Here is a 4,923-nt window from a genome sequence, read left to right as displayed (position 1 = left end):
TTCCGGGTGGGCTGGATGCGTGAAGGGTCCCTGGAGACAGTGCAGAGCGAAGAGACCAGGCCCACACCCGAGGGAAGACAGAGGAGACAGAGCCCGCTAAGGAGCTGGAGAAGGGGTAGGACAAAGAGGCAGGCGGGAAACTGGGACAGGAAGGGGCCGCCAAAGCCCCCAAAGGAGGAGGCTTTCTAGAAGGCCAATGGCCAGAGGTGAAGCTGGCTGAGGCCCGAGAAGGGACATACGGTCTAGGGACCAAGAAGCCTTTGCCTTTTCCCTGACCCCAGCCTCCCCCAACTCTCTGTTCCACAGCCCCCCCATCCTAAACCCCACCACCCTCACCCTTCAATGCCCCCTCCCTCTTCCCCATGTGCCCTCTTTCCCCTCACTCTTTCTCTCTGACCCGAGGCTCAACATCTTTCTCAGAGAAACTCCACGCCACCCTTACCCCACTTGGGTCCTGGCTGCCCTCCCTGGCTCCCGAAATCACCCACCACCCCCACCATCACCACCAACAACATACACCATCACATTCACCTCTCACCAGAGAGTCACCCAGATCCAGAAGCTGGGGCAGAGAGGAGCACACATCCCAATCTGACCTCCTGGGTAGCCCATAGCCTCCTCGATTGAGCCCTAGGGTCAGGCTCTAGGCCAGCTCCAGGCCAGCCTGGCGCTCAGGGGCCTACAGCCTAAAGGAGAGAGAAGCAAGGGCCTGACAGGCCCGTGCCGATTGAGAGGAGAGGCCCAGAGAACAGGCTGTGGCTGTCTGGACCCAGCAGAGGGGCCCTCGTGGACTTCATGGAAAAGGTGACTCTGCCTGGGACCTTGAAGAACTAGCAGGATTTGGTCAAATGGCCATGGGAGCAGAAGGAGCTACAGGAGGAGGGAAGGGTGAGAAAGGGTGTGCAGGTGGAAAGGGGTCCACATGTGCACAGCAGCCCGTAGCTCAGGGTGGCTGGTGGCCTCAAAGCGGGGAGGTGGGGGCAGGAGGCTTCAAGGTGAAGGGGCCAGATCACAGGGGCCTGGAGTGCCAAGGGAGAAGGCGTCAGACTTTGCTGCCTCTTGACCCGGGGCTTACCGATCTGGTGCTGTTTCCCTACTCATTCATTCATTCATTCATTCACTCATTCAGGAAATATCTGAGATCCTACTCTGTGCTAGGCAAGTGCTCAAGATACTGTGAGGGACAGAACAAAGTCCCTGACATCCCAGAGTTTAAATAAATTCCAGGAAGAGACACAGACTATAATGCCATAAACAAATTAAGACTAAAAATTAAGATCATGATAGGGGTTGTGAGGAACATAATGACTGGCCAGTCTTTGAGGGTACTGTGACCGAGGGCTCCCTGTGGGCAGAGCCCGCGTCTCCTCCATCGGACTGGGAGCCCTGCACCTCTGAGGAAGGACAGAGAACGGAGCATCCGGGAACAAAAGCTGAGATTCTCCGTTCCCAGGAATGGCTGCTTCCCCAGGCCAAGGACCCTCCAGCAGGGCCCTCTGTGGCAGTGTCCACATGCTGACCACACCCCCACACCCCAGCCATCACAGTCCCTCTTGTTGGTGCCTGATGGCATAAGGAGGGCTGAGACCCATGAGCCGGAGCCCAGGCTATAGGAAGCAGGTGCAGCGGGTCCGGGAAGGTCTCTGTAGACGGACCCGGGATCCGAGGGTGGCGGCAATCTTGGAAAGGAACCCCCCTTCCCAGCCAGGCCTGAGGGGGAGGGCTTCTCTCCCCCCTCCCCTCAAACTCCCACCCCATTAAACCCTTAAATTAACCTCAGCCCCACCCGAGCTGGAGAGAGTGCCCCAAAATAAATCTTAAATTACATGCTGCCTGGGGGCAACCACAGCTCTCCTTCCTCCCTCTCCAGCAAGCAGACCCGCCCCACACAATGCTGGGGGGGCCTCCCCCCCAAATGGCTATTTATACAGCTCCCCTTTTTGCTGTCTGGCCTGGTTGCCTTTGGGTGGGTGAGGCCCAAGCAGGCTTCACGGCTCTCCCGGGAGGGTGAAGTGGGTGGGGGAGGCTGTGAGACTCTCCAGGGTCTGACCGGGCATGGGGACATCATTTATGGGCCCCATCAGGATATTCTGGGGCGCTGCTAACGGTTACACCCAGGCAGTGGCATATATCTGGATCATGGGCACAGCGGGCATCTGGTCACCTAGCAAAGGGGCCCAGACTGCAGTCTCCCAGAGCATGGCTTTCTCACGAATGAGAGAGAGAGAGAGAGAGAGGTGTCCTTGCTCCCTAGCTGCCCACTGAGCAGTTCTGAGGATGGGCACCCCTTCCTCCCCCACCCAGCAAGGACAAGGCTGCTCTGGCCCCAAGGACCCCAAGCACAGGGGGAGCCTGGTGGGGGTGCTTGGCAAAGAGAGTGGGAAGCTGGACGCGGTCATTTTGAGACCCCAGGCCTAGGCCAAGGACCTCCCTGGAAAAGCCACCTTCCATTCTGGGAACCCGGTCCCGAACTGGGGCCGCTCCCCTCGCGGAGTACAGAGGAGGGAGGGGAGGGCAGAGGCAAGAGAGAAGGAACTGGACAAGACAGTGGGAGACAGAGACTTGCACACACAGAGGAACAGAAATAAGGAAAGAGACAGACGCAGAAGCGCCGAGGTTTGGGACAACACGGAGGTTGCGAGGACATGGCCTCTCCTGGGTGGCGCCCGTGGGCCTGGACCCCTGTCCCCTGTCCCCTGGCTCCTGCTCTCTGGGAGGGCAGGTGTAGGGCCTCCAGGCCACCCCAGGAGAGAGACTCTCCCGCTGCTCCTCCATGACCCCCCCTGCCCACACCCCCTCCCCCCCACCCCTACAACCTGCCCCTCAAGGGGCTTCGAGGGGGCTGAGGCTTCTCCTCCCTCTCCATTGCCCTGCGGGAGGGGAGAGCAGTGAGGTCAGAAGGCGGACAGGTAAACAGGTGGCCCCTCTTACTGGGGACTCAGCCCCAGAGGAGGGGAGGGGAGAGTTGCAGAGGAAGGGGGCGGAGGGGGGGTAAAGGAGCAGGAGAACCAACCCGCGGAGGAGCTGGCTTCCAGGCCTGAGTCCTAGGAGGAGAGAGTGACATGGCCCAGGGATCCGGCAGTGGGTGTGGTACTACTGTGTCCAGAGGACAGGGGGAGGGGATAGAGGATCCCACCAAGGCTGCCGGGGACAGATGAGGACCCCTGCAGCACGGAGGGCAGCGAGTTACAACAGCCCCCGGCCCATATAGGTGGCGACGTGTCGCCTCCCTATTAAACTGGGTTATCCGTCCGTTTACCAGGTCCCCAGGCCCGAAAACACAGTTTTTGGGGGGCCCAGGGCGTCAGACCTGCCATTTAGCTGCAGGAGGCCACCCAAACCACCGCAGAGCCTCGAGTGGAGAAGCAGTGCCCAGCTCGCGGCAGGCACCGGCTCAGACACTTAGTGCTCTGTTTACCCTGGCACGGGCAGCTGGCACAGGTGGGGCTCTCCAGGGAGCGGCCAGAGGCGCGGCCAGCAGACGCACCTGGAGGCCAAAAACGGAGGCGAGGACTGCGGGGCTCGGGGAGAGGTGCCTGGAGGGACGTCTAGCCCAGCTGCAAACCTGGGCCTCGATCTGCACCCCCCCCCCCCCAGAGCTCAGCGGCCTCTCAGCTGTCCTGCGAGAGACCATCACGCGGGGCCAGGCCAGGGGTGGGCGGCGGGAGAAACAGCAGCTCTGAGGATTCTGGAAGTCCCCTCCCAACCCGTCCCCAGGAAGAGGGGAGGCTGGAGGAGGTGGAGGAAGCCCCAGGACTTCGGAGCCCCGGGCTAGCATGCCTGGACACCTCTAGGCTCCCCAGGTTCGAGGCACCACTGGCCTTCCACACCCAAAGGCACATGTGGTTTCCCAAGCTTGAGAACGCACTGTCACAGCCTCCCGCCCTGCCGATCACCACACAGACCCAGTGTCCACATTCTTTCTCCACCGCACAGACCCTACCCCCCCCAGCCCACCACACCCAACACACGCGGAATCTTCTACGACTCAGCTCACAAATACAGCTTATAGGTGTCAGACACACGATGCTCACCCCGACACCCCCTACCCCACATATAACCTACATTCCAGCAGCAAAGTCACATGCACACACACACACACACACACACACCCTCCTCCCAGCGCCACGCCCCCAGGTGAACCAAGAGGGGTCTAACATTTCAGTCCCATTCCCCCCCATCTCTATCCCCCTCCCACCTCCCTTCCCCACTCCCTCCGCACTCACTGCGTCCCCCCCCCCCCAACCTCTGTCTCTGCCTCTTTGTCTCTGGGCGACCTCTTAGCTGGGCCCCTGGCCCTGGGACCTCACTTCTCTCCTCTCCCCCATCTGCACACGGGCTGCACATCTGGGCAGCTCCCTGCGGCTACCACTCCACCAGCCCGGTCTGGGGGCTCCAAAGGAAGGGGAACAGCAGCTGGCGGTGGCTCAGGGGGCCTCACTTCCCCCTGCTTGTCATCCACCGCCCCCCCCCCCATGGACCGCCCACCCCTCCCCATTCCAGGCTGAGTCATCCCCACATCTGGAGCCTCAGCACATCTGGAAGAGCTGAAGCCTGTGCAGCCAGCTCCACGTGGACACCCCTCCCCCAAACTGCATTTCACTCCCCCCCCACCCCCGACAGAAGCTGGGGTCCGGCCCCTCCGTCCCCGCCCGGGGCCAGGGCCCAGATCACCTAGCAGGCAGGCCAGCACTCCAGTGCCCGCCCCTGCAACAGGACGTCCACTGACCACAGGACCTCTCCCAGGTGACGGTAACTTTGGCCACTTGGTGCCCACCCCACTGAGGGGGCAGAACAGTGCTGGCCTTGGGGGAGGCCAAGCCCCAGGCCGGGGGAGGCGGGCGAGCCAGGCAGTGAAGGAGGCAGTGGTTTGGCCCAGCAGGCAGAGGGAGTTTATCCTGGCGCGGGGCCCCAAAGCCAAAC

Source organism: Prionailurus bengalensis, chromosome E1 (genome assembly GCF_016509475.1).
Source record: "Prionailurus bengalensis isolate Pbe53 chromosome E1, Fcat_Pben_1.1_paternal_pri, whole genome shotgun sequence".
Classification (NCBI taxonomy): Eukaryota; Metazoa; Chordata; class Mammalia; order Carnivora; family Felidae; genus Prionailurus; species Prionailurus bengalensis.
The sequence above is the reverse complement of the archived record's forward strand: the minus strand, read 5'-3'. Positions refer to the sequence as shown.